Here is a 13,276-nt window from a genome sequence, read left to right on the forward strand (position 1 = left end):
GATGTGGAGTTGGTAAGCCAAACCTCCGACTCCTCAATTTCCATGACACCGACTCCCTCATACATGGCTCATGTTTAACTGATAAATTTACTGTAGCACAGATTCATCTCAGCTAAAAGTCTAGACCCTTAGATCAGGAATAGGACATTTCATAACTTTCCCAAACTCTTATGAAAAAATATTCCCCACAAACTGCATTGAATTACTGTACCCAATTTTAGGGGTCGGAGTCAGTCCATTTTACACCGACTCCACCTCCACAGCCCTGCTGATGAAGCAGTCATTTTGTAAGAAGCAGTTGTGTAAAACTTTCTCCTGCATTATGTTACTAGTACTCCATTATCCTGGATAAAGTATATCTGGGAAGGGAACTATCTTTGTTCTGTGGTATTGTGTATTCAGAACTGTTAGTAACAATCACCGTCTGATTTAACAAGTCATAAGTTCACATGTACAAGCTCCGTCTTGCTGTGTGCTTTCACTGTTAATTGTAAATGTCATAGTTATGTGATATTCTAAGCTCAATACTTATACCTGTTATTTGTAGTCTTGTAGTTTTACCACAAATACATTTCACTTCTATACAATCATCTGCTCACCAATAAACAAGTTAGACTACAGACAACGGTCTGCTTATTTTTGAAGACAGAGAAGGTTTATGCTGTATGTCAGATTGCACACCGTGAGAATGTGAAGACATAATATTGCTGGACTTCTAGGTTACGTGTAAGGTTGTGTGCGGAATTGCCGCTGCGGAAACGCTTAAAAAACGCTTGGTAGAAGGCCTGCCATGTTCCCCAATGATAATAAGCATGTGCTGTGCACATGCTGCGTTAATTTTCATTGCAGATTATCATTGCGGAAAAATCCGCAGCACTAACAATTATTTTGCGGAAGCGCTGTGTTTTCGCCGCCATTGACTCGCATTGGAACATATATCTGCAGATGTGCATTCCATGCATTTCAATGTGCAGATGGTACTCGGGTTTGGAGAAGAGGAGACTCTCCTCCGGACCCGGGTACCATAGAACCTGTTAAAGAATAAAATAAAAAATATACATTATACTTACCTTCTGATGGCCCCCGGTGTCCATAGCGATGCGTCTTGGCTTGCCGGCAGCTCGCGATGGTCTAAAAAGGACCTGTCATGACGTCATTTAGTCATGTGACGGGACACGTGACCGCTGACGTCAGCAGGTCCTTTAGTCTACCGCGAGCTGCTGGCAAGCCAGGACGCATCGGATATTTATTTTTTACCATTCTCTCGGGTCACACTATATAAATCCATGCCGGTTGCATGGATTTATATAGTGTGACCAAGTTGTCAAGCACTTTCCAAGTAATGCTAAAATCGCCTGGAAAGCGCTTGTCAACCTGCATGTGGAAATGCCAGTGAAGAACGCTTCACATCCGCATGTCCCTGGCAGGAAAACGCATGTACAATCCGCATGTGTTTTTTTCCGCCAGGGAGATGCAGAAACGCTCAGGAAAAAATCCAGAGCATTTATGCATTGTGGGCACATAGCCTAAGGATTAAGAGTTATCAGACTTGAGAAAGCTGTGCTAATTTGAAACTTTGCTGCATCACTACCCTAAGTCTTAAAATGATCTCAAAACATACCTGGCAAACCAGTGTGATTAGTCATTGTGCAAGTCTTCACATATGGGTGTTCTGGTTTCGCTTGAGGTTTAGATGTGTCTATAGGTGTCGCCCGCCTATACATGCATACAGTAGTTTATTCAAGCAGTGGTGTAACTTGTAGTTCGCGGGCCCCAATGCAAAGTCTCCAACAGGACCCCCAACTACCACAGGCCTTAAATAATAATAGTCTTCACATGAGCCAAAGAGATCTTTGGGCCCCCTAAGCTCCAGGGCCCAGGTGCGATGGAAACCCCTGAACCCATTATCCTGTCACCCCTGATGCCTAGTATACATTAATCCACAAGTATCAGGCTAAACTCTGGATCAAACATACATGCCCCTACTGTAGTTACAGTATAACAATTTTGGAAAAGCTAGACAAAAAAAAATTGTGTACTCTTAGGCTATGTTCACACATGTTGTGTTTTCCATAATTTTTTGCTACAGATTTTTATGCAAATTTTCAGCTCGTTTTGCAGTACCAGCAAAGTGTATGAGAAGCCAGAATTCTCTGTTCACACCTTTTTTTTTGTTGCAAATGCGTGGTGAAAAAAACTCTGAAAAAATGCATCAAAAAAGCAGCAAAATTTGCATCAGCGTTTTTGCTGGCTAAATAGAATGGGGTTCTTTTTTTTCACAGAACTTTATGTACATGCACAGAGACAGAAGGACGGTGAACAAAACGCTGAAAAAAAAAAGCATAAAAAATGCAGCAAAACCTGCTTTTTTGACACTGTTGATTTCCTGCCAGAGATCAGTTTTGCTGCAGATTTGTGACGTAAAAAAAAAACCAACATGTGTGAACAAAGCCTTAGGGCTTCTATTGAGAAGAATTAGTCTGACCTTTAAATTTCCCATTCCTTTTGAATCAAAAACATTCATCCCACACGTCTCCAACACTTTTTCTAAATTCTTTCCTTCAATCAAGTAATCTATAAACTATAGGTTAAGGCTCAAGCAAATGGGCCAGAGCCTGAATAGCAGTGAATAAAGCAGGGTTCTGTACACATGGGCTATTATTCCCTCCTGAAAATGTACTAGTGATACCAAGTGCTACTATGGCTTACAGTCCATTACGGGGTGCAATCACATCCTATTCTGGTCCCCAAACGCTACAGCCAAGTGACCAAAGACCGGGGTGTCTTCACTTCTTGTCTATGCAGAGAGCCCTCGGAGGGGCGGCCCGCGCTACGAGCCCTGAGCTTAGAGCTTGTAACTATACCTACTTTTATTACTTTAGCTGCATATATTTTGCTTTTTTGTAAATTGTACCCCTTTAATGATGGTCTTTTGAGAAGTTGTAACACTGGTTGAGGCTACGCTTGCACCCTGTACTGAACAAGGAAGGCAGGCAGAGTGACAGACCGTGGACTACATGATGTCACTTGTAGTTCTACCAAAGAAGCAGAAGATGGTGCGCTGTGCTTTCCTGACCATATTGTGCCCCAAAATAATAGATAGGACTCTGTTTACCTTCTGTTTAACCCCAGTAGAAGAGTACGATCACTATACTGGGGGTGAACTGATGGATGCCTAGTCTTGGGTCTGAAGTAGGTTAGGGGGTCTTTCATACAACCCCCCCCCCCTTAAAAAGGGGGCACTCCTAATTCTGCTTTAACTTGTGAGCTTGGGATAGCAAGTAACATCTCTGCAAATGCCCCAACAAGTGCGTCAAAACTAAATCCCCAACCTATTTCACTGTACTGTATGGGGCCATTCACACCACGGTCAGCAGTGAGTTCCTAACATCTTCCAAGGAGATGAGCTTCAGTACTCAGAAACTACCACTACACAGCGCACGTCCGGCCACCACTGGACCTGTTATCAGCTCATCGGTGGGGCGGGCGGGTCCTACCACATCTGATATTGATGACCTACACATTTCAATCCTGGACAACCCCTTTAAGATAAAGCATTGCCAATAAACTGATGTTCGCACTACACATAGATGAGCTGTGTGAAGTTCATAGATCTGAAAATTAGTCGGTGTCCATGGAGGGAGACATTATATTCAGGTCTTACACTGAGTCTGTAAGTGACAGGACTGTTCTTCCGAGTTGGAATAGTTTTTCTGGTTAACTCATAAGCCGCTGCATTGTTCATATGGCTTGCAGTATAGCTTCCACGCAGAAATCCTGTTCACAAGCATTGAAAATATTCTACCCAGATTATACTAAAGAAGAAGTCAAAAAAAGAGGGAAGTAATCAGTTCACCCGAGGAAAGGGAGTCCCAAATGCACAGAAAAAAGCTTGTAGTAAGACAAGTCTTCTAATAGAAGAAAGTAAAAAATCCAGGAAAGAGTCCTTAAAAATCCTAATTTATTGTATGTCCATTAAAATCTAATGTATCACTACTAGAAAAACGTCTTTACTCATTGCCCGCATCACTGAATTGAAACGCGTCTGTTGTTTTCTAGTGGTAATGGATTGGATTTTAATGGACTGTAGCGTTTCTGCTCACTTGGTTGCGTTTTGAGGCAGGCATGGGCAGGGATTTCAGTAAAATGTCCAGGCTGGTTTATTAAGACTCCATAAATCGCTCAGGGTAACAAAACAAAAACAGCCTTTTCTGATACAAAGTGAAAATGTAAAGTAAATCGTCCATACAGTAGTGTGGGTTCGCCTGCTCGGGATTGCGTCCAGCTCTTTAGTCTGATTCCTTAGCAAAGACAAACAACACTGGAGGTCTGCACATCTCCACTCACAGACACTGAATGAGACAAGTCTCCTTTTATCTCCCTTACCCCACCTCAGGGTGGGGATATGTGAGCAGCCAGTCCCACCCATCTCTCTGACTGCTGGTAAACCCAGCCCTTGTCACACCGTCACACCCTATTAACTCTCTCAGCACTATACGTGCTGGGGCCTGCTTTTCCAGGCTTACATCACAGAGGCTACCAACCTCAATGATTCATATCTCCCCTCAAGAACAGGTCTGGCCATCTTACAGGACATAAAATATCCAAGTTTATTGTAACCCCTTCACTCCGCAGCCCTTTTCCGTTTTTGTGCTTTCGTTTTTTGCTCCCCTTTTTCCCCCGAGCCATAACCTTTTTATTTTTCCGTCAATATGGCCATGTGAGGGCTTGTTTTTTGCGAGGCGAGTTGAACTTTTGAAAAAAAACATTGGTTTTACCATATTGTGTACTGGAAACGGGGAAAAAATTCCAAGTGCGGTGAAATTGTAAAAAAGTGCAATTCCACAATTGTTTTTTGGGGTTCTTTTTTACCACGTTCACTAAATGCTAAAACTGACCTGCCATTATGATTCTCCAGGTCATTACAAGTTCATAGACACTAAACATGTATAGGTTCTTTTTTATTTAAGTGGTGAAAAAAATCAAAAGTTTGTTTAAAAAAAAAAAAAAAGGCACCCTTTTCCGAGACCAGTAGTGTTTCCATTTTTTTGGATCTGGGGCCGGATGAGAGCTTTCTTTTGCATGCCGATCTGACGTTTTTATTGATACCATTTTGGGGTATATACGATCTATAGGTCGCCCGTTATTGCAATGTTGCGGCAAACAAAAAAAACAAACAAACATAATTCTGACATTTACATTTTTTCTCATTACTCCATTTACCGATCAAGTTAATTCTTTTTTTATATTCATAGATCGGGTGATTCTGAAACTGCGATCTTCCGATCGCCTGTGATACACATAGCAGGGCTTCAGCCCTGATATGTGTAACAAAAGTGCTCAACTGCTATGAATGCCAACCACTGAGCGGCACTCATAGCAGATCGGCTCTGACATCCAGAGAGAGAGAGAGCTGACACTTCAACATCCATTGAAGTAGGACCTCATGCAGTGACTAGGTAATTACAGCAGAGATCTGCTCTGAGAACCAGACACTAAGTCTAGGATTTGAATATTCAGAGGCGGAGAAGTACACTTCCGAGTCAACAGCTTCCTTTGTTCAATGCATTGGTCTCAGACTTTCTGGAGTCTAATCAGTGATGAATATTGGGGTTTGCATCGATCTGATATTTATGGGAGATATATTTTCGGCCTCGTAGCGAAGTGAGAAACATAATGCATTCATTTAGATTATCGTAAGGCCACCCAAACGCATCCAACTTAATATGGGCCAGATGGATGATGCTATCCATGCCATGTTTCATCTCTATAGAAAGGTAAAATCATGATAGAAAACATGACCACGATATTTCTCGCCTGGGACCTCCAGGAGCGAAGATATCCTGAAATTTGGGCATCTCAAAATTCTAAAAGACCTAGCACATCCCACGACCAGCCCCCATATTAGCTCAGCAAGGGGACGGATGTGGGTGTAACCTTGATCTAATAAAAATCAGACTTTGGGTTTCTGTCATTGTTCATTTTCTAGAAGACATAGTTCGCTGTGAGAGTGTTCCATTTTCCTAAATCGGAATAATTCCCTCCATAAAGATAAGAGCCATTCTTGCAACATCAGGTTTAGTACTTCACTTTCGTTATTCCTTTTTAATCCTATGGAATTGTATATAGTATATTGTTTTGGTCCCATTTTGTAACAGCTTTGTATATTTTTTAGAAACACTGCCTACGTTTCCGGATTAAGTATATTAAATTTAATAGCTCCGTTCCTCTTGCTCTGTAAACCGCACCCCTGAAGTTACACGCTACCTGTAACAGGAGTCTAATCGGCCTGTATAAACAATTGGTGATGGCAGCTAGCAGTTCCTTTTGTTATTGACGGGTTGACAGTGACCGTAGCGGGGTATATATATTCCAAGTGTTGGAATCAGAGGTGTATATACCATATGCTCACTGTGAGTTCAGCAATAACTGGCCTAGTAATGGAAACAGCTGCGGTCTTGTCCATCACTTGTCTGTCAATTGCATAAGGGTGTAGCCCGAGCCCACATGATGTCACCACAGGTGTGTTTGGGCAGATCGCCCCTTAGGTATAAGAGAATCCACGGAGGAGAGAGGAGCATTGTTTGCCAGGGGGGTATAGATACTATAAGCAACATATCGCGTTCGATAACACTCAAATTGGGGAGCCCCTCATCCACCTATGCTGATTCATCCCTGCGAACTGTATATAGTAAATTTCTGCTTTAATCCTTATTATTTTGTGTAACTGCCTATGTATTGTAATTGTCTCCTTTGTAAAATCTTGTATATTTTTCATAACACTGCCTCCCTTTTGGATTAAAAATAAAATTTAATAGTTCTGTTTCTTTTGTCCTGTAATCGTTTCCTACCCCGAAGTCATACGCTACCAGAACACAGGCATCCTCCCAGGCCTGTATTATATTTCAAATCTGGACGGTGGTGGCAGAGAATAATAATAATAATTGGGCTATCGTGAAGCTAACAGTGACCGTACGGGGGGCATATACACATATTACATGTGTTGGAATCCGGAGGTGTGATGCCATACGCTCACTGGTCGCTTGCCGATACCTACGTAGGGAGTAGTGTGGACTGTGTGCTCGCGGATCCCTGACGAAATCGTGACCGAGTGACGGCAACGGCGAGATATTGCGTGGTCTCCCCGGTGTCATCACTGAGGAATACCTGACATACAGCCCCGGGGATCGCTCAGTATACAGCTGTGTAATATACAGCGCAGGGGACCGCTCAGTATACAGCTGTGTAATATACAGCGCAGGGGACCGCTCAGTATACAGCTGTGTAATATACAGCGCCGGGGACCGCTCATTATACAGCTGTGTAATATACAGTGCCGCCGGGTATCACTCAGTATACAGCTGTGTAATATACAGCGCCGGGTATCGCTCAGTATACAGCTGTGTAATATACAGCGCCGGGTATCGCTCAGTATACAGCTGTGTAATATACAGCGCCGGGTATCCCTCAGTATACAGCTGTGTAATATACAGCGCCGGGTATCCCTCAGTATACAGCTGTGTAATATACAGCGCCAGGGATCCCTCAGTATACAGCTGTGTAATATACAGCGCCGGGGATCGCTCAGCATACAGCTGTGTAATATACAGCGCCGGGGATCGCTCAGCATACAGCTGTGTAATATACAGCGCCGGGGATCGCTCAGCATACAGCTGTGTAATATACAGCGCCGGGGATCGCTCAGCATACAGCTGTGTAATATACAGCGCTGGGGATCGCTCAGCATACAGCTGTGTAATATACAGCGCCGGGGATCGCTCAGCATACAGCTGTGTAATATACAGCGCCGGGGATCGCTCAGCATACAGCTGTGTAATATACAGCGCTGGGGATCGCTCAGTATACAGCTGTGTAATATACAGCGCCGGGGATCGCTCAGCATACAGCTGTGTAATATACAGCGCCGGGGATCGCTCAGCATACAGCTGTGTAATATACAGCGCCGGGGATCGCTCAGCATACAGCTGTGTAATATACAGCGCCGGGGATCGCTCAGTATACAGCTGTGTAATATACAGCGCCGGGGATCGCTCAGTATACAGCTGTGTAATATACAGCGCCGGGGATCGCTCAGTATACAGCTGTGTAATATACAGCGCCGGGGATCCCTCAGTATACCGCCCTGCACTGTGAGGTCCGCCTGTGTCCCCGGTGTGAGCAGTGTCTCCCCCGCACCCTCAGGACCTGTCTCCGTCACTCGCTCCCGCCGGGCACTGACCTTCCAGCAGCCGGAGCCGTGCGCGGCGGTAGCGATGACTCCTCACTCCCTGCGGGCTGTCATGCTGCTTGTTACCAGGGGCGGAAGGGACGGATCGATGTCAGATCCCTGTAAGCGAAAGGACCTGATGATGTCATGATCATGTGATCAGTCACATGTGTAGGAGGGGGCGGGGTTTGTTGAGGTTTCTCCAGTTTTACTACGAGACGTGTCTGCCCTGTAACCACGAGAGCCCGTGTGTGCGGCGTACACTGGCGCCGGGGGAGAATGGCGCTGTGTGCTATGGGCAGTGCTACACGGGGTCTCTGCGTCTGCGCTGTTCTGCACCAGAGCCGTGTATGTGGTGTAATTGCCTCTACAGAGAGGAAGGGGGCGTAGCAACACTAAAGTTACTATCGACCCTTTAATGAGCCTTGCCTCAAACCAGCATAAAAGCCAAACCAGAATCAAGGTGTAGACCAACTCCCTGCCTGCAAACTGATTCCGGTTTGGCTTTTATGCTGTCCTGAGTCAAGGCTCATTAAAGGGTCGATATTGACTTCTAAGATCACTGCTTCCAGTAGATGGCGCTAGAGTTCAGGTTCCTTTTCTCTCTGAAGAGGCAATTTGCATATTTAATTTCCCAGAGGAGCACTGCATGACTTATAAGCCTCCTCACTCTAATATGACAGGCCTGTCATGTCACAAGCCGAAACATAGATCAGACCTGGGCAAAGTGCGGCCCGCTGGCTGTGCTCATCCTGCCTGCGGACCGAGACAGACTAGGGGCTTAAAACAGTAGCCCACAGGCCGCACTGTGCCCTTCCCCACCCACCGTCACCATCCTGAGGATTCAGACGGCAGTGAATACATTGGTGGAAGAAGGGCCGTCAGCCACCTCTTCCACCAATCAGCGTGTGAAACAGCAGACACGATGTCATTTCATCATGTCAGCTGTGCACTGCGGAGAGTCAGTACCCCGGAGACAGGAGCAGAGCGCTGGGGAAATGGGAGCGAAGTGAGTATGTGGTGTTCTTTTTTTCCATGTGTATGGGATGTTTGGCTGGACATGGGGAGGCTATGGGGGTCTCCTGCTGAACATCAAGAGGCTATGTGGGAGTCTAATCGGCCTGTATAAACAATTGGTGATGGCAGCTAGCAGTTCCTTTTGTTATTGACGGGTTGACAGTGACCGTACCGGGGTATATATATTCCAAGTGTTGGAATCAGAGGTGTATATACCATATGCTCACTGTGAGTTCAGCAATAACTGGCCTAGTAATGGAAACAGCTGCGGTCTTGTCAATCACTTGTCTGTCAATTGCATAAGGGTGTAGCCCGAGCCCACATGATGTCACCACAGGTGTGTTTGGGCAGATCGCCCCTTAGGTATAAGAGAATCCACGGAGGAGAGAGGAGCATTGTTTGCCAGGGGGGTATAGATACTATAAGCAACGTATCGCGTTCGATAACACTCAAATTGGGGAGCCCCTCATCCACCTATGCTGATTCATCCCTGCGAACTGTATATAGTAAATTTCTGCTTTAATCCTTATTATTTTGTGTAACTGCCTATGTATTGTAATTGTCTCCTTTGTAAAATCTTGTATATTTTTCATAACACTGCCTCCCTTTTGGATTAAAAATAAAATTTAATAGTTCTGTTTATTTTGTCCTGTAATCGTTTCCTATCCCGAAGTCATATACGCTACCAGAACACAGGCGTCCTCCCAGGCCTGTATTATATTTCAAATCTGGACGGTGGTGGCAGAGAATAATAATAATAATTGGGCTATCGAGAGGCTATGGGGGGCTCATGCTGGACATGGGGGGCTCATGCTTAACTCCTTTATGATCGGAGCATTTTGCCTTTTTATTTTTCATTCAATATGGCCATGTGAGGGCTTATTTTTTGCGGGACGAGTTGTACTTTTAAACGCCATCACAGGTTTTACCATATCTTGTACTGGAAAATGGGAAAAAAATTCCAAGTGCAAAAAATTTTTTTTTACCACGTTCACTGAATGCTAAAACTGACCAGCCAATATTATGCTACAGGTCATTACGAGTTCGTAGACACCAAACATGTATAGGTTCTTTTTTTTTATTTAAGTGATGAAAAAAAAAATCCAAGGTTTGCTTAAAAAAAAAAATAGCGCCATTTTCCGGGACCCGTAGCGTCTCCATTTTTCAGGATCTGGGGCTGGGTGAGGGCTTATTTTTTGCGTGCCGAGCTGACATTTTTATTGATACCATTTTGGGATAAATCCGATGTTTTGAAAGCCCGTTATTGCATTTTACTGCAATGTTGTGGTGACCAAAAAAACGTAATTCTGGCGTTTGGAATTTCTCGCTGCGCCATTTACAGATCGGATTAATTCTTTTTTTATATTGATAGATCGGGTGATTCTGAACGCGGCGATACCAAATATGTGTATGTGGGTTTCTTCTTTTATTTTGAATGGGGCAAAAGGGGGGTGATTTAAACTTTTATATTTTTTACACTTTCTGCTTGCTTCAATAGGATCTATAGAAGACTAGAGGCAGCACTTGTCTGATCGCCTCTGCTACATAGAGGCGATGAGCAGATCACCTCTATGTATCAGATGCTCCTGTGCTATGAGCGCCGACCACTAGGTGGCACTCATAGCAATCTTTATATGAGAACCACAGGGGTCTGCTACAGACGCCGGGTTGCCATGCCCAACCAGAGATTGACAGCGGCATTTAACTAGTTAACAGCCACGGGTGGATCGCGATTCCACCCGCTGCTGTTGCGGGCACATGTCAGCTTTAATAATCAGGTGACATGTGCCTGGTTCAGTGCGGGCTCAGCGCCGAAGCCCCCGCTGAACCAGCCTTTCCGACGTGGTGCGTACTATTACTGACCACGTCGGAAAGGGGTTAATTCTGCTCAATATTAAATAATACAATATAAAATAATTATAATGAATGTTAATATTGAGCAGAATTAATTTCTGCCTATTGGTTCGGCCTTCACAACAGTTACGGTCTATCATATGGACCCTCGGAAAAATGAATTGCTCACATCTGCCTTATTAATTATAGTATACACACACACACACACACACACACACACACACACACACACACACACACACACACTATGCCAGTTATATATTCATTCTATGCTGGTAGCTGTGTAAGGAGAAAAATACCTGGACTGTTGCTCAGTGGTCCAAGGTGTTGTTTTCAGATGAAAGTAAATTTTGCATTTCATTTGGAAATCAAGGTCCCAGAGTCTGGAGGAAGAGTGGAGAGGCCACAATCCAAGCTGCTGGAGGTCTAGTGTGAAGTTTCCACAATCAGTGATGGTTTGGGGAGCCATGTCATCTGCTGGTGTAAGTCCACTGTGTTTTATCAAGACCAGAGTCGGTGCAGCCGTCTACCAGGAAATTTCTGAGCACTTCATGCTTCCCTCTGCCGACAAGGTTTATGGAGATGGAAATATCATTCTCCAGCAGGACTTGGCACCTGTCCACACTGCCAAAAGTACCAATACCTGGTTTAAAAACAACAGTATCACTGTGCTTGATTGGCCAGCAAACTCATCTGACCTTAACCCCATAGAGAATCTATGGGTTATTGTCAAGAGAAAGATGAGAGACACCAGACCCAACAATGCAGACGAGCTGAAGGCTGCTATGAAAGCAACCCGGGCTTCCATAACACCTCAGCAGTGCCACAGGCTGATCCCCTCCATGCCACGCCGCATTGATGCAAAAGGAGCCCTGACCAAGTATTGAATGCATTTACTGAACATACATTTCGGATTTTAAAAATATTTTTCAAAACATTTTTCAAGCGGTTTGTTATAAAAGTATTCTAATTTACTGAGATAATGACTTTTGTGTTTTCATTGGCTGTAAGCCATAATCATCAGCATTAACAGAAATAAACACTTGAAATAGATCACTCTGTTTGCAATGACTCTATATAATATATGAGTTTCACTTTTTGTATTGAAGAGCTGAAATAAATGAACTTTTTGATGATATTCTAATTTAGTGAGAAGCACCTGTATACTCACACTATGCCGATAGATGTGTATATAATATAGACTCACACTATGCTGGTAGCAGTTGTGATGGATCAGCTCTCGGGTAGGCACAGGTTCACACAGGAATGCCGTCTGCAGGTTCCAAAACAAACTGGTGGTTTATTAAATGTTCATAAACCAAACAGTAAAACAAAACATAACGGCCTCTTTCTGGCACAAAAAGGTATAACAGAACAAAACTCAAAATAAGCAATCCATACAGCACGGCTTCAGACGTTTTAAATGTACTGCTTTCCTCTGCCTCCACCAGACTATGAACAGCACATGTAAGGTCTGCTCACCTTGCACAACCCACCACTGAGACAGGCGCAGCTGTCTTAAATCAGGCCTTCTAAGACCCAGACTGGAGGTAAGTGAGCAGCTGTCCGCCCCTCCACTCTCCCCTCCAGCTCTTTCAGCTGCTTGTAAAACCCGGCCCTTTAATCCAGGCCCATTAACTCCCCCTCAGCACTATGTGGGCTGGAGCCTGCTTCTCCGGGTCCTACATCACCAAAGCTTGGTACTTTGGGGACACATACCTCCCGTCCGCGACCTGTCTGGCAGCAACCTTACATACCCCCCCCCTTCTGCCCAAAGCCGGGGGGCTTGGCACCTTCTGCCACCATACAATAGACCCTTGACAGGGCATCAGAATTCCCATGTTGTTTCCCAGGCCTATGCTCTACCTGGAAACTAAAATCTTGTAGGACTAGGAACCACCTAGTTACTCGGGCATTGTTCCCCTTCTTTTCTCGCATCCATCTCAGTGGGGCATGGTCCGACACTAACCTGAATCTTCTACCTAACAGATAATATCTCAGAGTGTCCAACGCCCACTTGATGGCTAAACATTCTTTTTCCACTATGAAGTAGTTCTCGCATGTGGACAGTTTCCGACTGCGGTACATTATAGGGTGTTCCTCTCCATTAATCTCCTGGGTCAAGACTGCTCCCAGCCCGACATCCGATGCATTCGTCTGGACCACAAACTCTTTGGA

The 13,276-nt window shown here is 44.5% G+C and overlaps 1 protein-coding gene across 4 annotated transcripts in view; it reads right to left on the reverse strand.

The window, feature by feature from the left end:
- CCDC134 (coiled-coil domain containing 134) overlaps nucleotides 1-13,276 on the reverse strand; it is a 286,310-nt gene that overhangs the window by 25,956 nt on the left and 247,078 nt on the right. For 2 of the 4 annotated variants that reach the window (XR_012247767.1, XM_073644211.1), the window contains exon 1: nucleotides 8,240-8,404. The exons of 1 other annotated variant lie outside the window; for it this stretch is intronic. The gene's annotated coding sequence lies outside the window, so the exon portion shown is untranslated. Of the gene's footprint in view, nucleotides 1-8,239; nucleotides 8,405-13,276 lie in introns of those variants that run through there. One more of the 4 variants, XM_073644214.1, reaches the window with a different exon arrangement.

Source organism: Phyllobates terribilis, unplaced genomic scaffold (assembly GCF_046119375.1).
Source record: "Phyllobates terribilis strain yellow unplaced genomic scaffold, ASM4611937v1 Scaffold_8__6_contigs__length_399053987, whole genome shotgun sequence".
NCBI classification, from domain to species: Eukaryota; Metazoa; Chordata; class Amphibia; order Anura; family Dendrobatidae; genus Phyllobates; species Phyllobates terribilis.